The sequence below is a fragment of the Thermobia domestica genome, chromosome 5 (genome assembly GCF_964235325.1).
Source record: "Thermobia domestica chromosome 5, izTheDome1.hap1.1, whole genome shotgun sequence".
NCBI lineage: Eukaryota > Metazoa > Arthropoda > Insecta > Zygentoma > Lepismatidae > Thermobia > Thermobia domestica.
This window is the reverse complement of record NC_137458.1, coordinates 10,356,827-10,381,258: the sequence shown is the minus strand read 5'-3', so window position 1 is coordinate 10,381,258 and position 24,432 is coordinate 10,356,827. Positions and strand designations below refer to the sequence as shown.

Genomic DNA, 24,432 nt, shown 5'->3' with positions numbered 1-24,432 from the left:
TTTTGTACAACGAATTTAGCGCTATACTGTATATATATATATATATATATATATATATATATATATATATATATATATATATATATATATATATATATATATATATCATTGTTAAAGACATAGGTTGTTAAAATATAGATATTTGACTTGGTCAATTTTATTTTTATTTAACTTCCATTGTAATATATAGTATGTCGTAAATGCTTAGTAGAATACTCAACCGTAGTACAACACCGAAAAACAAGCAGGGTACAAATTCCTATGTAGCGATCCAATTCCAAAAGAAGTTTTATTTACACGTTCTGAGCGTTAGTTGCGTCTGGTAATGGTACTGAACAACCAGAAGCAGTCAAATAAAAAGTTAAAAAAAAGAAAATAATTTAAAAAAATACAAGTGTGAAGCAGACGGAAGGGTTTGAGGAACGGCGAAAGGGACAGAGAGATGAGAGGCGGCCCCTGTGTTTTTCTTCATTGAAATTCTGGCGGCATCTCTATTCAATTTCCGTACGTGGAGTCTTTACTCTCTAATTACCAACCACAGACACGATCCCGACCCCGTCGCCACGTCGCTCGCTTTGCAAAAGGAAGCAGAAAATCGTAAAACATTCTCTTTGGGCGGAGAAAAGAAAAGACCCGCCATGAAGATCGGAGGTACAAGAGACACCGAAACGTGCTCGGTGAACCATGTCATTGCGAATGAAACGCTGTCAAACAAGATTGCGTATTTGCATTATATGCAAATAGACCGTAAATGAATTTCTATTACATTAGTTATATACAGGGTGAACCAGGAGTCAATTTATTAAAGGAAACGTGATTGGTTTCAGAGGTTTCAGAGAAATGTAATATGTATAATTATTGGATTGGCGCTTTCTTTAGGGGACTTTCTAGGGATTTCTATTATATCTTGGTCTACGTTCGTCTCAGTTTCTGACTGAAGCCTTACCCTCTTACACAAATCGTTATTTAGCTTGCAGGGTGCTTATAGGGTCAATGCTAACACACAATCATAGAGTATACGTCTTGCAAATAAAATTAGGAAAATAAACACACTGCTGAACAAAACTGCACTTATTTAATAAAAACACATTTACACGTGACGTTTCGATCTTTTAGCCAAGATCCTCATCAGACGTTCATCAGAGTTTTTATATTAAATAAGTGCAGTCTTGTTCAGCAGTGTGCTTATTTTTCTGAGTCAATGCTGTCTTTTCGGGAAATATCTTTTGACGTTGGGGTGGGTTATTAATCTGCATGCTGTTTTGTCATTTTATGAGTAACAGTAATGCAAACGTTAATGCAATAATTTTCTTTAAAAGAAAAGTCATTGTGTAGTAGGTAGCAAGATACGAGGGTCACCGCCAGTGGCGTATTTAGGGGGAGGCTTCCGGGCTTAACCCCCCCCCCCCGACGTGCTACGATGTAAGAAGAACGTATTTTTCGTTCTTGTTTTGTTATCAATTGAACATGAAGTGACCAGTTTTCTTGATTTCCATTATGTGATAAAGGATTTCGCTAGGTCGAAAGCTAGAAAAAGAAATTTTAGAGGTATTCATTTTTTTCATTTATAAAGTTTGTATAATTGGGTAACTTTGTGTGCTTTTTTTATCCATTTAGGAAGTTCCATTAGATATACAGTAATATCATCTAATGCAGAGCATGGTTGATGTCGTAGAGCTACGTATGTTACCTTAAATTTCCTACTGTACTTTTACAGAAATGTACTAATACTCATAATTGCAGAGTCTATGCGTATATAACTTCTCCTATATCATAACTTGGTTCATAAAACCAGCATCACTTCGTTAAGGTTGCCATATACTGCCGTATTTTTTCGACGTAACCATAAAATGTCATACACTAGTCTTATTAACATCTGTCAATACATTAGTGTATGGGACCAGTGTAGGGATGCGCACGAGTCGAGTCGAGTCGAGATTTAAGCCTGACTCGACTCGACTCGAGAAAATGTTGTCACGACTCGTGTCTCGACTCGAAAATATGTTTCTGTCTCGACTCGTGTCTCGACTCGACAGTTTGTGTCTCGACTCGACTCGAATTCGAGTCGAGACAAAATATACGAGTTAAAATATACGCACACATCAGCCAGGACATTATGACTATCTACCTAATTGTCAGTATGTCTACCTTTGGCACGGATACAACGGCGAATGCTCTTGGCATGGACGTAATGGTCCTTTGTAGATCGCTGGAGGGAGTTAGCACCACATGTGCACACACAGGTCACCTAATTCCCGTAAATACGCGGAGGGGGCGATGCGCTCTGATGCTGTTCAATCACATCCCAGATGTGTTCGATTGGGTTCAGATCCGGCGAGTTGGGGGGCCAACACATCACTTGGAACTCGCTCCTGTGTTTCTCGAACCACTCTATCACACTCCTGGCCTTGTGACATGGTGCATTATCTTGTCGAAAACTGCCACTACCGTTGGGAAATATGGTCGTCATGAAGGCGTGTACGTAGCCTGCAAGCAGTGTGCGATACGCTTCGGCCGTCATGGTGCTTTACTCGAGCTCCACTAGACATATGGATGCATAAGCATAACCTTGGCCCATACGGTTGGGGGAGAAACATTCGTGCACACAGACACACACACACACACACACACACACACACATATATATATATATATATATATATATATATATATATATATATATATATATATATATATATAATTAATTCTCAACCTTTGCCGACCCACTTCTGAATGAAGGTTTCTCCAATTCTTTTTCACACGTGTCTATTTTTGGCAGTTCGTTTCTAAGTTACTCCACACTGCTTCCTAATTTCGTCACACCACATTGTATTACGTTTTCTGGATCGTTTTCGTTCCCTTAGGATCCAGTCAAGGATTGCTTTTGTCCACCTATCGTCAGTTCTTCTTGCAATATGACCAGCTCACTGACATATGAGTCCTTTTATTTTCTCGATGATATCGGTCACTCCTGTCATCTTCTTTATCCATGTATTTCTTTTTTCTATCTCTCCGCGTTATTCCAAGCATACATCTCTCTATGCTTCTTTGAGTTGTATATGCTCTCTCCCTTTGGAAGAAAGAGCATTATACATTAACAACTGATCACAGAAAGTTGTGAATTCAACCAAACGTAGATTTTAATTCCTACTTTTTGATTGGAAGCAGCAACATATTTCACATTATTGCTTTTGGTATAAAAATCGATTATAAAGTTTGAATTTGCGGTGGCAGCTACATGGCATGAGTGTGAACTGCGATTCTTCTTTTCTTTCATTATTAAGAGACAACAAGTTTTATTTATTGACAAATTTCCACTTGGGCAGGTAGTCTTTGACCTTAAATTGTCATTTTCTGAAACCAACCATACATTTGCTTCTAATGTTTTAACCAAATATTTAGTACCGTAGTTTCGAGAAACCCACTCTGATTTTGGATCACCATTGTGTAGTTGGAGTGTGGGAATGCTATTAATACTACTCAGGCAGATATCCAGCCTAACTTGAGGATGGGACCTAAAATTAAGCCTTTGCCTCTGTGCTAAAAAAATGTTTTATTCAATAGCTGGAACGCCTTTCCCTAGAAGAATTTCGTGGAACACAATGACGCAGAACGAAAAGTTCAAGATTAGTTCTTTATCGTGCTTTAATAGGGTATTAATCTGCTTAAAATATGACAATAATAAACTGAAAAGATACAAATTTGGAGCGAGACAAGTACAGCACAGGAACTGAATTCGGACACCACACTGACTTATTGGAACACAGAACTGGTGCGTTCCGGTCCATTTTAAGGCCCGCGTAACCAATCTTTCCCTGATCTTTGCCAAATCCCTCTTATTCACCTGAGCCTTAAATGTTATGGAATTACCTGGAACAACCTATCAGCACAACATCCACATATTCATTTACCCCAGCTCATTAATAGTATTTCTTTCAGAAAAAAATCTCCAAAGAGTGTATTTTAAAAGTAAAGAGGGAAACTATAGTTAAACATATGTTTCTTGATATCCTGATTTTCTCTGAAAACTTGCCTGAAGGATATTTTGCACTTGAGTGTGTGTGTATGAAGGAAGAAGCCCCGGCTCACCCTCTGAAAGAAATACTGCTGATCAATAATACAAGGAAATCACAATATTAGGAAATCGAAATATTAGCCAGTAAATATCATATTTATAATTTTGATTTAATAAGTTAATATTTCACTTACCACTAAATGTAATGATATGGAAACTGGACTTGAACTGTCAATGGAGCTGCAGCCGCCTTCCTCGAAGTGTTGCTTCTGAATCAAATTTGTCGATAATCTGAGAAACGTTCATGTCGTAAGACCTTTCTATGCACTACACAGCTAAACTAAGAAATTTTTCTTGACCTATAGTGCTACGAACGTATGTTTTTAGCCGTCTCAGGCACAAAAAGGAACGTTCACTGGTTGCGGAACTAGCAGGTACAGTTAGAAAAGTCTTATAAACTTGGTTCAAGTTTGGGAAGCATTCGTAAAGTTTCAATTTTTAAAACAAATTTAGAAGCGATGAAGAATCATTTTCAGTCTATCTCTCTGCACACAATTTGGAGAAAACTGTTAACTCTGATGTCAGCTCAACTTTGGGGATTTTGTAGGTGTTGCTGACAATTGTGATACTTACTGCTGATGGCTTGTGTTGATTCAACACGTCGTGGAGGGCATGAAGAACCTGCATATCATTTTCTTTGAAATTTTATTGCTAATATCTGCCACAAGGATGTCAATAACGGAATAATGCACTTCGCATCTGTAATATTCAGCTGCTGTCTCACACTCGAAGAAGTATCACCATCATCCAATGCTCGTGGGATTCGTCTTCACAGAACGTTCGGTGCACTGCATCCCATGCTTTGTGCAATTTCTTCTGTTTCTGTCCACAGCGTTTTGAAACTTTTCTCACTCCGTAAGGACTGAAGGCTGCAGATATTGGCTTGCGACAATTTTTTCACAGTAGAAAAATTGGTACGTGTATTCTGTAAGTGCATGGACAGTTGATTCGTGAATTCAAGAACACGTCTCATCAGTTTAAGACGAAACAAAAATTTTAAAAAATCATGAACATTTCTTACCAGGGAATGCGCATCTGGACCGTAAATTTGATAGTACTATTTCCTCTAAAGTTTCAACTACAGGTTCAAAATTTTCTAAAACTGCACGAATAGCTTCCGATTTACAGTTCCATATACTTCCATCGCTCAAAGATTGTATTGTTGCCAAATGCTTTAAGTTTTCTCCTTGACGTTGAATATTTTCAAAAATAGCGTGCTGTTTTGACGGTGCTTCTATGAAGGAATGCTCAGAACACCAAACATGTTTCGAATCGTAGACAGTTTTCCGCACAAATCAACAATGCATAAGTTCAAAATGTGAGCGTAACAATTAATATAAATGGCTAAATAGTCCACGTCCCTGATCCTCTTTGCATCGCCAGAGTACTGACCAAGCATAGCGGCTGCACCATCGTAACACGGATGTCATTGTCCTCGGATCTTATCTACGCTCAGACCCAGTGATATTAACACATTTGTTAACAGTTTGGACAAACTTTCGCCGTGATTAATCTATATTGTAAAACCCGATAAAACTTTCGTGAACGTTTAATGTTTCATCACAGTATCGCAAAACAATTGATACTTGTTCATGTCGCTTCAAATCTTGAGTTTCATCCATGATGACACTATATATACTTGCAGTCTTCACACGATCGATTATTTTTCTCAGCACATACTCGCCCATTAAAACTAGAAATTGACTTTGGTATTTGAGTCTAACGTATCTAAATGTTTTCTCTTTGTTAACATAATACCGAAAAATCACGTCGTCTTTGGATCTTAGCGATAAGAGTTCTAGTAAATTACTTTTATTTTCACTTTCGTTATTTTCCTTATGGTCTGTAAGAGGAACACATTGGCCAGCACAATACAAAATACTATTTAGAAGTGCTTCCAAATATATTCTATTGCCGTTAACTATTTGGTTCATCTGCAAATCTAATTTACGCGCAACTGATCCGTGCAATAGTGCGTTTCGAAATTCCGCAGCCTTAGAAATACAAGTCTTATGAGCGTCACTTGCCTCATGAGTACCGAATTTATCTACGACCTTCTTCCAGTTACGGAAACCCTCCTTAGTAAGTGTGTCTTCAGATTTCGGAATATTTTCGGAGAATGCGCGACAATAAAAGCAAAAAGCACTATCTCGAGAAATGTTATATTCTAACCAAATAAATTGCCTATATCAGTGGTCGAAGTGAGACTGTATGCGGTGGTATGCCATACCGCCTCTGGTTTTTAGGTAATGAGGACATACCGTCTCTGGTTATTCAGTGATCAAGACAATATTTAAATAGCCGGTATGTTGAGTCAAAATCATAATAAAACATACCGCCTCTGCTTTTTTTCCACTTCGAACACTGGCCTATACCACTCAGATCGGAACTGGCGGCCATTTTTATTGGGGTACGTTTTCAATTGCGATTGGAAGGGACCTAGACCTACTGCCAGAAATGTCTTTGCCTTTTCACAACCTTTGACTGGATCACGATCTTCTGAAACTTCATCTTGTGACACTGTTTCCACAGTAATACCGGCATTTGAATTCTTATCTTCTGAGACCTCATCGTCTGACACTGTTTTCACACTAGCACTTGAATTCTTATCTTCTGAAACGCAAGAAGTAGATTGTTTAGTCACTATTTCATTATCTCCGCTGGCACTGTCAATATTGCTAAGTTTCGGCCACTAACTAAAATATTCCAACAAAGTTTCTTTCTTTCTTTTTCGTTGTTTCTTTTTTTCTTTTTTTTTTCTTTGAGCACTGCATATTAGTCACAACTTCCTGTGAAACTTTAGAAATGTTCAAACACCCCAGATAAAATATAAAAAATGAAACCACTATACACCGATACACGTGAAGGCTATATATACAGGAAAAAACTTCAAACGAACTGCTCACTGCCAAGGGTGCCGATTTCTTCAACTTTGGAGAGGGGGAATTCAGACGTGGGTTTGTATATTCATTAAAAAAATGCATATAACAATACAAAATACATATAAAATACATATTCAAAAAATACATGGGGGCCCATATGAGCTTTGGGGGGCCCGGCCCCTTGGCCCCCCAGAATCGGCGCCCTTGCTCACTAACTTCAGAATAAATCAAGTGTATTATTTTTGGTTTGGGTGCCAGGGTAGCTATTAGTAAAAATAACTCGTTTTAACCTTACAATTCTCCCTTTCCACTTTACAACAATACCAGACGTTGCTATTTTTGTGACAGAGGGAAAGGAATAAAATATCTTTTGTATTTAAGACCAAAAGATTTTCGACAAAGAGCCGAGTTCTGTATGTCTCTGCTTACCCTTATAAAACATACCCTGTATCCCAAACAACAGACCGACCTGTTCTTCCTTTGACCATCAACGTACATCGCATCCCCTTTCTCCAGAACGCTCAAAGTTCACTGACCTTTATTAAGATGGATGTAGCAAAACATTTATTGCAAGACATTACCAGATATAGTTAAAATCAGAGTTCCATTCCCGTTGTTATTCTAGAACTCTTTTCAGACTTAAAGACAGTTCACAGTCGAACATTTTATAATAATATCAGCATAGATACCGTAAGACAAAATTTTTAGTAACTGTCCATTGTCTGAGAAACAGCCAGAATCAGTAAGGGAGAAGATATATGAACATCTCTGAACATGAGCAATTTTTTAAAAAGATATATTCAATCACAATTTTACACTGCCTCTGTGATCCTCCACCTACCCACCCACCCCCAAAATGTTCTGAATAAGTCCTATATTTATTCAAATTACAAGCATTTCTGATGTAACAGAAAAATAAATCATGACAATACAGTTTATAAATTATTATTACCGTCGTAAAGGAACATGTAATGTCTAAAAACGTAAAAAGCAATAAAGTGAGGTGTGAATCAATTCAAACACATGCATCGAAAGTGAATGACAATTACCCAGCTAGTAGTACAGAGGCAGTGTCAAGGCTTAAATTGAGCCGGAACGCTCGGCACTAAGTTCTGGCAAATCAGTCTGTAGTCAGAATTTAGTTCGTGTGCAACAATTGTCACTTTACAAACATTGTGCATTAATTTTTAATTAATATTTTGATTCCGTCTATGAAACGACAATTAATATCGTCTATCAAACCAGATCTGGAACATGTATCAGGGATTATTTACTTTCAATGTTGACTGCGTTCTCGCAAATCACTGTGGATAAGCATTCTGGTGAGGTGGCTATTCACTAAAGCCACTTTAAGCCCTGGGCAGTGTGTATGCCTAACGAGCAGCATTTTAAAGGTGGAGCATGGTCACGAACTCTGTTCCGACCGGCCATCCTGACTGAGTGACTGAGGTTTTATCTGGTACCTCGCTGTTTTTTCACTTCCTTGCCCCTCCTTTCTCTTGGCCTCATTAGTCGCCTAAAGACCTTAATACTGTGAAACAAAAACATAAAATTAAGCAAAATGGTGGTGTATTCGCTTTAGCTCAGTTCATAGATAACACTGGATGACTATCCTAATAAACCTAAAAAATGTGGAGGGCAGTTGCCCCCCTAAGTTACGTCTATGCATGGGTGCTCACTTGATTTAGTTTCAAGACTGTTTCTGAGTAAGTACTTTCTTCAAAATAATATTAAAAATTATAGAAAGATTTTCGAGACATTCGAGTCGAGTCGAGATTTTTACGAGCAGTCTCGACTTGACTCGTGTCTCGACTCGAAAATTCGAGTCGAGAAATACGTCTGTCTCGACTCGTCTCGAATTTTACGGAGTGTGTCTCGACTCGTGCGCATCCCTAGACCAGTGGTAATTTTACGTCGAACAACGGGCATGAGGAAGAGCGGACAGTGATCGCTTCTTATTCTTTTACGCGCTTATTTTTACGTTAGATATATATGGGTTAGCTTTGGACGTGTCCGACCCCAGTAACCACAGAACAAGTAGATTTACAAGAAACTAAAGTACACTTCGTATATTTGGTGTGACTATCAGTAAATTGGCAACATGGATAATAATACTACGGTAATTACACTAGAAATAACATCTAAAATAGAAAGACGAGTAAGTAAGCATAAAAGTTGTAAAAAAGTCAACGTTGTTACCTGTGGACGCACAACGGCTACATGGGAAAGTTGACTGCACTGGGAAAATTTTGAAGTCGCTAGAACAGCGATCACACACAAAAAAACACAGACGAAACACGGGGGGTGGAAATAGTTGCAACTACATTTTTTTGGTTATATACACAAAATACATTGAACAATGAGACATGACAACGTTTAATATTTTATTTTTATTTTCATTGTTTCAGTCAGTAACAATTGTTCTATATCGGCATTAACATAGATACTATATAGTATTTTATGTAAACATATTAAAGAACAATAGGGAGCCCAAGATTCTTCTACTATCTTTGATCCTTATCAGTTATTATATTAAAATTACAATATTACAAACAAATTATTTATAACAGAACTCAATGTTGTAGGTGATTCAGATCTAGGTCTGTATTTGAAGATATAAAACCCCAAGAACGAAACAGAGATTCATGTGTCAACTTATGATTTTTACATTAAAATTACTTTATTACATATATGCAAGCATTCGAAAGGTATTAAAGAATAAATGTTGCGTTACAAAATATCTGACAGACGACCATAGTGGTACTTCAGGTAGTGTGATTGGTCCCAGGCTAAGAACCAATAGAATGGTATTTCAGTTGTTTTGAAAATATGCCTTGTTACAAACGCCACCAAATTTTTAATAAGCTATAATACAATTTTAATTTTATTCAGATCACGCAAATGGAACTTAATAATATTGTAATGTTAGTGCAATTACGTATGTACACCCGTCTGTTGCTCCTCACGATAACTTTTGACCAGAAATAAATTTTTGATTTTGGGGGGAATAAAATAGCTAGCTCAATTATTTTGGCCGAGTTCGTTAATGGAGTCAGCCCGTTAATGTCTTAACGGATAACGGTGGCTATCCATATCTCGTTTAAAATTAATAACATTCCCTAGCTTCTATGAAACCTGCTCAGTAGCAAAGAAATGCCGGTTGCGTACAATACAAGAATAAAGTAATTTTTCTCGTTGCAATTATCTCGTTCGATTTTGTTAATGGAATCAATCCGTTAACATCTTCTTGGGTAACGGTGGCTATTCATATCCCGTTTAAAATCCGTAAAATTCCCTAGCTTTTATGCAACCTGGACGGTAGCAAAGAAATGTTGGTTGCCTATAATGCACGAATAAGTAGCTTTTCTTAATGCAATTATCTCGGCCGAGTTCGTTAATGGACTCAATCCGTTAACATTTTAACAGGTTAACAGTAGCTTTCGTTTGTCCGTTAGTGCATACGATAACTCTTGAACGACAGCATTTGTTTTTAAAAAAATCTGTTTTTACAATAAATAGCTCGAGTAATTATGTCGGTCGAGTTCTTTAACGGAGTAGATTCGTTAAAATCTTAACGGGTAACGGTGACTTACGTCTGTCCGTTACTTCACACGGTAACACTTAAAGGAAAGTGAAATTTTGTATTCCGATTTTTTTTTTGCAAAGGTAGTAGAAATTACATATCTCGCTGTTAGATGCCAGTATGAGTCCTCCTACGGTTGTTGCCGTCTACCGGACGAAACTCAAATTTCTGATGCGTGATTCTTTTTACCGACAATTAACCAGAGTCTATTTTTATTGTTTCTGCTTTAAGTACTTCTATGTTTTTTTTTCCTTACTTCTAGCTACCTTTGATTGTGTATTTTACTTTATACAGTGTGTTTCAAAACAACACCGACAAGTTTTGGGAGATGATTTCTGATACCAAGATAAGAAAACAAGTATAGACCAACTTGGGTGCCAAAGTTATAGGCTGCCAAAAACACGAAAAAAATGAACTTTAAATGTCCATAATTTCAATACTATGGGATCTACAGTAGTCGGGTCAAGACTTCACTTAGGAATTAGTATTTACTCTATCCAAAAATACATATTTCAGAATCCTAAGGTGCTCACGCAACAATTTTTATAGAGGGAGTTTGGCTACAGACATATAATTTGAAGTACTCACGAACTAAATCTATAAAAATTGTCGCGGAAGTACCGCAATTTTTTGTAACATGTATTTTTGTATAGGGCACATACTAGTTCCTAAGTGAAGTCTTGATCCGACTACGGTAGTTCCAATAGTATTCAAGCTATAGACCAGTCAAGTTTATTTTTTTTGTGTGCTTTTGGCAGCCTATAACTCCGAAAGGAAGCATTTGTGCATCCTGGTTGGTCTATACTTTTTGTCTTATCTTGGTTACAGGAATCTCCTTGCAAACGTTGAAACACCCTGTGTATATATATTTTTAGTTGTTTATGTACTATGTTTATCCCGCATTTTTTGTCTCAGTCACAAACCTTTTGAATAAAACGAGTAAGGCAATTAAGAAAAAAGTTAGGTAGGGACATACATTGTGGGACATCATGATTTTTGGAGAGGTCTAGTGGGGTATAACCAGAAAAGGTTGGAAGCCACTCGTCTCATTCTCTTTATAAAAAGTAATACGTAAAATACACGTGTAATACATATTATAAATCCACGTTTTTCTATCCTCTTTTAAAAGATATTCATTAAGATGGAAGGATGTACGCAAAGAAAACAGCGTGGAGGAGTAATTAATAAACTTCTCGATAAGCTATACCAAAGAGTTCAACGAAATCTCATTTACATCAAATGGGAACATGGACACCTACTCATGAATTTTTTAAAAATATTTTAGGATAAACGCTTCCTGTAATAATGGTAAACACATTTCGATGCGTTTTTGTTTCTTTTGCTGTGCGTTATGTGTGTTTTTAATCTGCATATGTTTGAAAATAAATAAATAAATACAGTAAATAATAATAATGAGTTTTCAACAATTTTAAAATGTATGCGTGGGAGATTTACAAATGTTAAGGTTCCATTTTTAGAGGGAAAAAGTAATCTAATTTATTAATGTTATCATAATCTGAACTTGTGGAAACAATTTCCGTGAAATTTCTGGTGCATTGTACTATTTATTTTTATCTGACCTGAATACTAATGAAACAGCTGACTAGTCGCTTAAAGGTTTACATGCACACAGGAATTATGAAGTAAACATAACCGTGAAGGTCCAAGCAAAGAAAATATCTATGTAGAAACGGGATCAAATAATGATCGACGTATACGTGATTTGAATGCGTGAATCAATAGATCCAAGCAACATGTGGCATTATTTCTGAAAAATGGGCTTTTATTCTTTAAAAAAATAAATAAAAACAAACAAATAAAAGTTTATTTACACGAAGTAACTAGGTAGTCCGCTCCTAGTAATATTAGGAACTTTTAGAGAATAGTGTATTTGTCATTCTAATTTGGTGCAGTAAAATTAGGAACGTTTAGAGAACAGTGTAAGTTACATGTAGTATTAGCTTGGCGTAGTAAAATTTAAAATTTTTAGAGGAAAGTAGTACGCCATTATAACTTAGCGTAGTACTATTAGAAACGTTCAGAGAAAAGTATGTATGTCTTACTAAGTTAGCGTAGTAAAAGAAGAAACGTTTAGAGAAAAGTGTGTATGCCTTACTAACTTAGCATAGTAATATTAAAAATGTTTAGAGAAAAGTGGGTATGCCTTACTAACTTGACATAGTAAAAGTTGAAACGTTTAGAAAAAAGTATGTAGCATTACTAATTTGGCACAATAATACTAGAAACGTTTATAGGAAGGTGTATGCCTTACTAACTTGCCATAGTAATGTTAAAAACATTTAGAGAAAAGTGAGTATGTCTTACTGACTTGGCGTAGTAAGGGTAGAAAGTTTTAGAAAAAGTGTGTATGCCTTATTAACTTGGCATAGGAATACTAGAAACGTTTAGAGAAAAATGTGTATGCCTTACTAGCTTGGCGTAGTAAACGTTGAAACGTTTAGAGAAAAGTGTGTATGCCTTACTAATTTGGCATAGTAAAATTTGAAAGCTTAAAGAAAAGTATGTATGCATTACTAACTTAGCATAATAATATTAGAAACGTTTAGGTAAAAGTGTGTATGATCTAGTAACTTGGGGTAGTAAAACTAGAAATGTTTAGAGAAAAGTGTGATTGTCTTACTAATTTGGTATAGTAACATTAGAAACGTTTACAGAAAAGTGCATATGCCTTGCTAAGTTGGAATAGTAATGTTAGAAACGTTTAGAGAACAATATTTATGCCTTACTAGCTTGGCGTACAATATTAGAAACTTTTAAGAAAAGTGTGTATACCTTACTGACTTGGCCTAGTAATATGAGAAATGTTTAGAGAATGATGTAGTTGTCGTGCTAACTTGACAGTAATATTAGGAAAGTTTTCGCAGATAATGTATATGTCGTGCTAACTAGGTGTAATCACATTGAAAACATTTAGAGAACAGTGTATATGTGTTGCTGACTTCTCATCTTGAGTGTGGCGCGTGGGGGTATCAGATACTTCCATTAAATATTTTGTATTTCTTAGTTACCAATGACACTTTTGATAAGAACTTTTTCAGGAGTAATGTTTAAAGCATTTCGCCTTAAGTGAATGATTAACGCGGATGACATCCTGCTGGTGTGAGACCAAGCCAGCATTGCAAGAGAAATTAGATGCAAGGAGAGGAGCATTGCAGAGCAAGGCAGGGCCGTGCCGTGGGAGGGAGCGACGGCCCCGGGCGCCGAAGTCAGGGGGGCGAAAAATTCGGGAGAAAAACGAAAAAAAGATAGGAAAAATTGCTTGGAATATATGTATGGGGGTGCGTCGTATACTCTCGCCCCGGGCGCTCATTTTCCACGGCACGGTCCCGGGGCAAAGAATGTAGAATTAGCAAAACCAAGACAAAATATTTACATTGTTCTATCAGGAAAAATATAGTCGAAAATACAAGAGTATGACTGGACGAAGATGAGGTGGTAATGACGAGGAAACTTAAGTACCCGGGATCAATACTGCAAGAAAATGCAGGAATAGTACTTTAGGAAGGTGCTGTATGTCACAACCATCTGTTTCTGAAAATCACAAAAACAACTAGCTTGAAGTACACCGTACTTGCATGGGTCTACTTACAAGTTAAGTACGTATATGTTTCAACAGGAATTAGCTCGAAGTTAATATGAGTTACTCAAAAATTTAATTATTAGAATTTGAATGTTCGGCTGGAAACACATTTAGATGGTATCCGCTTATTAAAGGATGGCTATAATAGCTTCTTATATGTAGCAAGTTGGAATTAAAGGAAAATAAAACAAAGAAAAACTAATAACTAAAATAAGGAAATAATACTGCAACATAACTTTCAGGATATAATCTTTTATTCCCTCGCATTAAACACAATACGTTCTACTTAATTGACGGATATAAAACGCAAAGAAATGAAACGAGGGTGTGTAAAATAACTACGAAAGAACAATAAACGAGAAAAAATAAAGAAGCACAAAGAAAGATGAAGCATTTATTTATTAATTAAAATGACGAAAAATTAACACAGAAAACATTGAAAAGTTCTTTTAATGTTCAATATGCAAAGGCTGGATAAAATAAGTAACGGCAACATTGTTATAATTCGTACCTGCCTCTAAGAGAAGAAGAATACCTGTTACATTCCTTCAATATAATCGCCTCCCATCCCTATCACTTTCTACCACATGTGTGGAAGCCGAAATACACTGTTAGTTTGTCAATCTGTGTCTCAATGATCGCCATATGGCACGTATCATGCCTCCTCTTCTGTCGTAGTGCTTCCCGCGAAGAAATTCCTTCATTCTGACAAAAGAGGTGTCACGAAGTCCCTGAAAACATTTGTACACCCATGTGCCACTTTAATCTTGATCCATGCGCGTTATTAGTCTTTCAGAAACCCATTATTATGACGCTTTCACTTTTCTTCTCATCATTACGGGCACTGCTGCTTTTGACTGAATAACACACAGTTGTTATTACTAACAACACTTCATTCCCTCACACTCCCTTACCAGTTACAGTCGTTACTAATCGCCACACTTCATTCCCTCACACTCCCTTACCAGTTACAGTCGTTGCAACTCGCCACACTTCATTGCCTCACATTCCCTTATCAGCTACAGTCGTTACTACTCGCCACACTTCATTGCCTCACATTCCTTTATCCCCTACAGTAGTTACTACTCGCCACAGTTCATCACCTCACATTCCCTTATCAGCTGCAGTTGTTACTCTCGCCACACTTCATTGCCTCACATTCCTTTATCCCCTACAGTAGTTACTACTCGCCACACTTCATCACCCCACACTCCCTTATCAGCTACAGTCGTTACTACTCGCCACACTTCATCACCTCACATTCCCTTATCAGCTGCAGTTGTTACTCTCGCCACATTTCATCACCTTACATTCCCTTATCAGCTACAGTCGTTACTACTCGACACACTTCTTCACCCCACATTCCCTTATCAGCTGCAGTAGTTACTCTCGCCACACTTCATCACCTTACATTCCCTTATCAGCTAAAGTTGTTACTACTAAAACCAGACGTCCTAGAGAGTGATGAAGTGTTTGCACAAATCAGGCGTCCTAGCAAAAGAAACTCTCAGAGACGAGGTGTCCTTGAGAATGGTAAGAATAAAGGAGCTCTCAGAGACCAAGCGTCCTAGAGAGTGGTAAGAATAAAGGAGAGCTGTCAGAGACCAGGCGTCCTAGAGAGTGGTAAGAATAAAGGAGCTCTCAGAGACCAAGCGTCCTAGAGAGTGCTAAGAATAAAGGAGGTCTCAGAGACCAAGCGTCCTAGAGAGTGGTAAGAATAAAGGAGAGCTCTCAGAGAACAGGCGTCCTAGAGAGTGGTAAGAATAAAGGAGGTCTCAGAGACCAGGCGTCCTAGAGAGTGGTAAGAATAAAGGAGAGCTCTCAGAGAACAGGCGTCCTAGAGAGTGGTAAGAATAAAGGAGGTCTCAGAGACCAGGCGTAATAGAGAGTGGTAAGAATAAAGGAGAGCTCTCAGAGAACAGGCGTCCTAGAGAGTGGTAAGAATAAAGGAGGTCTCAGAGACCAGGCGTCCTAGAGAGTGGTAAGAATAAAGGAGAGCTGTCAGAGACCAGGCGTCCTACAGAGTGGTAAGAATAAAGGAGGTCTCAGAGACCAGGCGTCCTAGAGAGTGGTAAGAATAAAGGAGAGCTGTCAGAGACCAGGCGTCCTAGAGAGTGGTAAGAATAAAGGAGAGCTGTCAGAGACCAGGCGTCCTAGAGAGTGGTAAGAATAAAGGAGAGCTGTCAGAGAACAGGCGTCCTAGAGAGTGGTAAGAATAAAGGAGGTCTCAGAGACCAAGCGTCCTAGAGAGTGGTAAGAATAAAGGAGGTCTCAGAGACCAGGCGTCCTAGAGAGTGGTAAGAATAAAGGAGAGCTGTCAGAGACCAGGCGTCCTAGAGAGTGGTAAGAATAAAGGAGGTCTCAGAGACCAAGCGTCCTAGAGAGTGGTAAGAATAAAGGAGGTCTCAGAGACCAGGCGTCCTAGAGAGTGGTAAGAATAAAGGAGAGCTCTCAGAGAACAGGCGTCCTAGAGAGTGGTAAGAATAAAGGAGGTCTCAGAGAACAGGCGTCCTAGAGAGTGGTAAGAATAAAGGAGAGCTCTCAGAGACCAGGCGTCCTAGAGAGTGGTAAGAATAAAGGAGGTCTCAGAGACCAGGCGTCCTAGAGAGTGGTAAGAATAAAGGAGAGCTGTCAGAGACCAGGCGTCCTAGAGAGTGGTAAGAATAAAGGAGAGCTGTCAGAGAACAGGCGTCCTAGAGAGTGGTAAGAATAAAGGAGGTCTCAGAGACCAAGCGTCCTAGAGAGTGGTAAGAATAAAGGAGGTCTCAGAGACCAGGCGTCCTAGAGAGTGGTAAAAATAAAGGAGAGCTCTCAGAGAACAGGCGTCCTAGAAAGTGGTAAGAATAAAGGAGGTCTCAGAGACCAGGCGTCCTAGAGAGTGGTAAGAATAAAGGAGAGCTGTCAGAGACCAGGCGTCCTAGAGAGTGGTAAGAATAAAGGAGAGCTGTCAGAGACCAGGCGTCCAAGAGAGTGGTAAGAATAAAGGAGGTCTCACAGACCAAGCGTCCTAGAGAGTGGTAAGAATAAAGGAGGTCTCAGAGACCAAGCGTCCTAGAGAGTGGTAAGAATAAAGGAGGTCTCAGAGACCAAGCGTCCTAGAGAGTGGTAAGAATAAAGGAGGTCTCAGAGACCAGGCGTCCTAGAGAGTGGTAAGAATAAAGGAGAGCTCTCAGAGAACAGGCGTCCTAGAAAGTGGTAAGAATAAAGGAGGTCTCAGAGACCAGGCGTCCTAGAGAGTGGTAAGAATAAAGGAGAGCTGTCAGAGACCAGGCGTCCTAGAGAGTGGTAAGAATAAAGGAGGTCTCAGAGACCAAGCGTCCTAGAGAGTGGTAAGAATAAAGGAGAGCTGTCAGAGACCAGGCGTCCTAGAGAGTGGTAAGAATAAAGGAGGTCTCAGAGACCAGGCGTCCTAGAGAGTGGTAAGAATAAAGGAGCTCTCAGAGACCAAGCGTCCTAGAGAGTGGTAAGAATAAAGGAGAGCTGTCAGAGACCAGGCGTCCAAGAGAGTGGTAAGAATAAAGGAGGTCTCACAGACCAAGCGTCCTAGAGAGTGGTAAGAATAAAGGAGGTCTCAGAGACCAAGCGTCCTAGAGAGTGGTAAGAATAAAGGAGGTCTCAGAGACCAAGCGTCCTAGAGAGTGGTAAGAATAAAGGAGGTCTCAGAGACCAGGCGTCCTAGAGAGTGGTAAGAATAAAGGAGAGCTCTCAGAGAACAGGCGTCCTAGAAAGTGGTAAGAATAAAGGAGGTCTCAGAGACCAGGCGTCCTAGAGAGTGGTAAGAATAAAGGAGAGCTGTCAGAGACCAGGCGTCCTAGAGAGTGGTAAGAATAAAGGAGCTCTCAGAGACCAAGCGTCCTAGAGAGTGGTAAGAATAAAGGAGAGCTGTCAGAGACCAGGCGTCCTAGAGAGTGGTAAGAATAAAGGAGGTCTCAGAGACCAAGCGTCCTAGAGAGTGGTAAGAATAAAGGAGAGCTGTCAGAGATCAGGCGTCCTAGAGAGTGGTAAGAATAAAGGAGGTCTCAGAGACCAAGCGTCCTAGAGAGTGGTAAGAATAAAGGAGAGCTGTCAGAGACCAGGCGTCCTAGAGAGTGGTAAGAATAAAGGAGGTCTCAGAGACCAAGCGTCCTAGAGAGTGGTAAGAATAAAGGAGGTCTCAGAGACCAAGCGTCCTAGAGAGTGGTAAGAATAAAGGAGAGCTGTCAGAGAACAGGCGTCCTAGAAAGTGGTAAGAATAAAGGAGAGCTGTCAGAGAACAGGCGTCCTAGAGAGTGGTAAGAATAAAGGAGGTCTCAGAGACCAGGCGTCCTAGAGAGTGGTAAGAATAAAGGAGGTCTCAGAGACCAAGCGTCCTAGAAAGTGGTAAGAATAAAGGAGAGCTGTCAGAGAACAGGCGTCCTAGAGAGTGGTAAGAATAAAGGAGGTCTCAGAGACCAGGCGTCCTAGAGAGTGGTAAGAATAAAGGAGAGCTCTCAGAGAACAGGCGTCCTAGAAAGTGGTAAGAATAAAGGAGGTCTCAGAGACCAGGCGTCCTAGAGAGTGGTAAGAATAAAGGAGAGCTGTCAGAGACCAGGCGTCCTAGAGAGTGGTAAGAATAAAGGAGAGCTGTCAGAGACCAGGCGTCCTAGAGAGTGGTAAGAATAAAGGAGGTCTCAGAGACCAAGCGTCCTAGAGAGTGGTAAGAATAAAGGAGCTGTCAAAGACCAGGCGTCCTAGAGAGTGGTAAGAATAAAGGAGAGCTCTCAGAGAACAGGCGTCCTAGAGAGTAGTAAGAATAAAGGAGGTCTCAGAGACCAAGCGTCCTAGAGAGTGGTAAGAATAAATGAGAGCTCTCAGAGACCAGGCGTCCTAGAGAGTGGTAAGAATAAAGGAGGTCTTAGAGACCAGACGTCCTAGAGAGTGGTAAGAATAAAGGAGCTGTCAAAGACCAGACGTCCTAGAGAGTGGTAAGAATAAAGGAGGTCTCAGAGACCAGGCGTCCTAGAGAGTGGTAAGAATAAAGGAGGTCTCAGAGACCAGGCGTCCTAGAGAGTGGTAAGAATAAATGAGAGCTCTCAGAGAACAGGCGTCCTAGAGAGTGGTAAGAATAAAGGAGGTCTCAGAGACCAAGCGTCCTAGAGAGTGGTAAGAATAAATGAGAGCTCTCAGAGACCAGGCGTCCTAGAGAGTGGTAAGAATAAAGGAGGTCTCAGAGACCAGACGTCCTAGAGAGTGGTAAGAATAAAGGAGCTGTCAAAGACCAGACGTCCTAGAGAGTGGTAAGAATAAAGGAGGTCTCAGAGACCAGGCGTCCTAGAGAGTGGTAAGAATAAAGGAGGTCTCAGAGACCAGGCGTCCTAGAGAGTGGTAAGAATAAATGAGAGCTCTCAGAGAACAGGCGTCCTAGAGAGTGGTAAGAATAAAGGAGGTCTCAGAGACCAGGCGTCCTAGAGAGTGGTAGGAATAAATGAGAGCTCTCAGAGACCAGGCGTCCTAGAGAGTGGTAAGAATAAAGGAGGTCTCAGAGACCAGACGTCCTAGAGAGTGGTAAGAATAAAGGAGCTGTCAAAGACCAGACGTCCTAGAGAGTGGTAAGAATAAAGGAGGTCTCAGAGACCAGGCGTCCTAGAGAGTGGTAAGAATAAAGGAGGTCTCAGAGACCAAGCGTCCTAGAGAGTGGTAAGAATAAATGAGAGCTCTCAGAGACCAGGCGTCCTAGAGAGTGGTAAGAATAAAGGAGGTCTCAGAGACCAGGCGTCCTAGAGAGTGGTAAGAATAAAGGAGAGCTGTCAGAGACCAGGCGTCCTAGAGAGTGGTAAGAATAAAGGAGAGCTGTCAGAGGCCAGGCGTCCTAGAGAGTGGTAAGAATAAAGGAGAGCTGTCAGAGACCAGGCGTCCTAGAGAGTGGTAAGAATAAAGGAGGTCTCAGAGACCAAGCGTCCTAGAGAGTGGTAAGAATAAAGGAGGTCTCAGAGACCAGGCGTCCTAGAGAGTGGTAAGAATAAAGGAGAGCTCTCAGAGAACAGGCGTCCTAGAGAGTAGTAAGAATAAAGGAGGTCTCAGAGACCAAGCGTCCTAGAGAGTGGTAAGAATAAATGAGAGCTCTCAGAGACCAGGCGTCCTAGAGAGTGGTAAGAATAAAGGAGGTCTCAGAGACCAGGCGTCCTAGAGAGTGGTAAGAATAAAGGAGGTCTCAGAGACCAAGCGTCCTAGAGAGTGGTAAGAATAAAGGAGCTCTCAGAGACCAGGCGTCCTAGAGAGTGGTAAGAATAAAGGAGGTCTCAGAGAACAGACGTCCTAGAGAGTGGTAAGAATAAAGGAGGTCTCAGAGACCGGGCGTCCTAGATAGTGGAGGTGATTATCAATCGGTGGAGATGGATGCCTTCTGAAGTGTTCTGGCTTCTTTTATCTACAAATGTTGCTCCCTTCATTAATCTTCGTTACTTGACAATCTTAGATGATGTCTTCTTAATAGTTTTGGTCTGAAGTTGTTTACAGGCAGCACGTGATGTTGGGAGCACATGTAGAACCTTGCTATATTACAATAAGTGGAGAGATTTTTTCCCATCCCCCAGGATTGTGCATCCTATACAGAGGCAGCCCATGTATTACTTCATTAGCATGTATGTCGAATTTCGAATCTCGAACATTTTCCTATCAGACCTTTGGTTCGCGAGTTATGAACTATCCAAGTTGAGGTTTGGTCTTATATCTAGTTATTTCGTACAGGAACGGCAATAATCACTCGATCTTCACCACAGTTAGCACAAAGGTAAAGACCGTAAGTCATGTTTAGACATTTCTATGTAGACCTTGGATTCTCGAATTAGGACCATCACATTTCGGATTTGAACTGGGTCATGTTTTCGAAAAAAATCATTACTTGCTATTTAGAATAAGAGTTAGGGAATCATACATGAAACAATCACTGACGACTTTACATTTGTGGGGTGAAGGCAAGGTTAGTCTCCAGGAGAGAGGCGCAACAGCTCACTCTGGTGTGGTCACTGTTAAAAATCATGTAAAACAATTGAAGTTAAACATGTTAGTCATGAAATTCGCGTTACATTTATTTCTGTTACGTTGTTTTACTTTATTATTTGTTATTATTATTTATTTTTGAATTTACTGATCTATTAGGGACACTGGGTCTCTCCAGATTACTGGTCCATTAGAGACATTGGTCTCTCCAGATTACTGGTCTATTGGGGACACTGAGTCTCTCTAGATCACTGGTGTATTAAGGACACTGTGCCTCTCCAATTCACTGCTCTATTAGGAACATTGGGTCTCTTCGGTTCACTTGTCTATTAGGAACATTGAGTATCTCTGGTCACTGGTCTATTAACGATACTGAGTCTCCCGAGTTCATAGTATATTGGAGACACTGAGTCACTTCAGATCAATGGTCTATCAGGGACACTGGATCTCTCCATATCACTGATCTATTAAGGACATTTTGTCTCTGCGGTTCACTGGTTTATTAGGGACACTGAGTCTCTACAGAATACTGGTCTATTAGGGACATTGGTTCTCTCCAGATTTACTGGTCTATTGGAGACACTGGGTCTCTCCAGACTACTAGTCTATCATGAACACTGGATCTCCAGATCACTGGTCTATTAGGGGACGCTGGGTCTCTTCAGATCACTGGTCTATTAGGGACATTGAGTCCCTTCAGATAACTAGTCTATTAGGGACACTGGGTCAAGTATGGTATATGCTGGCCAGTGAAATTTGTGACTCGTTCGCTCATTGATAAGGACATATGAGATTAAAATTAAGGAGAAAATTCCTGCTTGTGGAAAAGAGTTTTCTAGCAGGATAATGGATTTTTTAAACAATAAAGAAAAGGAAGAAAAGGGAAAAGAGATAGAGAAAAAATAAAAAGGAAAGATTGTGGAGCATTCAATACAGCACATAAAATGATCCTCGATTTCTTTTGTTAACAGTGACTTTCAGAAGGTAACTGCTCCCTTTTCCTGCTGGTGCTCTCGACAACAAACATAAACATATAGCAGAAAAAGAAAGCGAAAAAAAAATGCTTGACATGTATACAGTAGTACACAGCAATATAAAAAAAATAAATACGCAACTAATGCCCACATAAAACACAAAGAAAAAAGCTGAATGGTGCCTTCTTCTTTTTATTATTGTCGTTCACCTTTTGCTTTTTATGTACATTACCTGATCCTCTTCTCTTCCTCTTTTTCTATTTATTTTAAACAGAACCTTCATGCAACTCCTCCCCAAAATATCTCCCATAAAACATCACTTTTAATGGACCTATTCCACCTGATGATGGCCGACAAAAGAAAGTACATCAATATCGTTATGAAGAATTAGGGGCGGCCAAAAGGAATGTGATACAGGCACACTACATCTCCATAGGTAACAATGTTTGACATGAAAAGGAGGCAATGAAAGCATTTATTTATATGTCAATCTTTGTATTTACATAATAGAGACATTAAAACCAATCAAGCCTTTCATCGTATTCAACCTCTGGGAGTTCATAGTCCCTACGTTCATAATCGCTGTCGGGAAGGATTACGTAACGTCATTAGAGATAAAACGGAAGAAGTATTGGCAACAAATTTAGTTATATATTTCTGTTATAAAGCAATGTGCAATTGAAGGATATTTTAATGTAGATGTGCTTATGTTCTAGAGGAATGGAGTACAGTGGTCTTCGTGTTACGCGTAATGGTCTACTCATGACTCCAAATCAGAACCCTTCATGGTCATTTTCACCTAAAGGAGCAGCAAAATATCAGAAGGATCTACTTGATTTGATTTGAATTGAATTTATCGTCCCTTTCAGCAGCGAGGCTATATGAGACATAGACCTACAGCTTAACGTGGGATCCGAACCACATGAGCTCCGCCGGGAATGAAACTCAGGTCTTTCACGCCAAAGGCGCGTACGCTAACCGCTTAGCCACGAGGGAGCTCAGAGAAGGACGTATATTCAGAGTTTAGGTTAAGTGACGAATATGAAAATGTCATATTTGGTCACAAAATCCTGAACGAGTTACACAGTGGGGTCTCAGGCCGTAGTGATATTGCCCACAGAGTCGATTGTTTGTGCCGCATAGCTCCATAAAGTATGCGGAGGATCTTCGTGTAGAACTCTTATGTAAGTAATCTTCTGTCCTTTCTGTACTTCTGGGTGGGGAATCATAGTTTACTTTTACCCCCCGCAGAACTAAAAACAATCCCTATGCGAATCGAGTTTCATAGCTCGATAGAGACCCCTAAAGTTCGTTGGCTCTCATCGCCTCACGGTGGTCACAAAGAATAAACTACATGGGTGATTTTTATTTTTCATCAGAGCGTCACCGAGATATTAACTACATTGGAAGCAATACAGCTCCTCACACAGTTCCGTGATTTCGCTTCAAGAAAAACCCAAGGAGAGTTCATTCGTTCTATCAAAGGATTATTACCAACTACAGATGTTCTCGGCGCATATGAAAATAACATTTGTCTGTGTCTTACAACCTGTGGGGACGCCATCATGCTTTATTCTGCAGTATAAACTATGTCAGGTTTACTAATATATCATATATGTACAGCCTTGTTAGAAAAACTGGCCACCTACTTCTCTTTTAAGAAATATAAGAGAAATATACGTCTTTTTAAAGCGAAACCAAATCAAAGAAATTTTGGAACATTTTTGGTCAAATTGTATCTTTAATTGTTTCAAGTCAAAGCATTAAAACGGTTTCCTACAAACAGTTAAGAGAGTGTGGACTTTCAAAGGCAGACACCCGGTAGGTAGTCACTTTTGTTGGACAAGATTATGTAAAAATTTTAATCGCCTTTGGATATTACTTCAATTATTCGTATACAAATTACTAGCTGAAATGTGTGCTTTTCGTACGAAAAAAATATATTTATTACTTGCGGGAAGTTTGAATCCCAATCCCCTTAGGATACGCTATGTTCAAAGATTCATTTGTAACGTTTCTTCGCTTTGGCAGTTTTAGGAACACAAAATGTGAAGGATGTAAGACAATTTAAAAATCCATTTTCGCCTCCTCAGAAGTGGAATTTTCTAAAAACACGATAAAGTAAATGCTCACAGGGCTTAAATATAATCTAGACTTACCACCAATCAGCTCAAATACCCCGAAAACTATCTATTTGACACTAATCTAGGCCATTTCTGAACATTTCTAATTATCACAACTTCCCACCCCCATGGCGATATGGACCGTACTTGAACCTAAACTGTATCAAAAGTGTCACTATTTATCTCAGAAACCCCGAAAACTATGGATTAGACACTAATATCAGTCGTTTTCGATTA

The 24,432-nt window shown here is 39.5% G+C and overlaps 1 long non-coding RNA gene across 2 annotated transcripts in view; it reads right to left on the bottom strand.

Moving 5' to 3' along the window:
• LOC145684586 (uncharacterized) overlaps positions 1–24,432 on the bottom strand; it is a 1,210,652-nt gene that overhangs the window by 410,441 nt on the left and 775,779 nt on the right. Inside the window, exon 1 of one of the 2 annotated variants that reach the window (XR_014131327.1) lies at positions 9,157–9,317. The exons of the other annotated variant lie outside the window; for it this stretch is intronic. This is a non-coding gene — a long non-coding RNA (uncharacterized LOC145684586). Of the gene's footprint in view, positions 1–9,156; positions 9,318–24,432 lie in introns of those variants that run through there. 2 annotated transcript variants of the gene reach the window in all.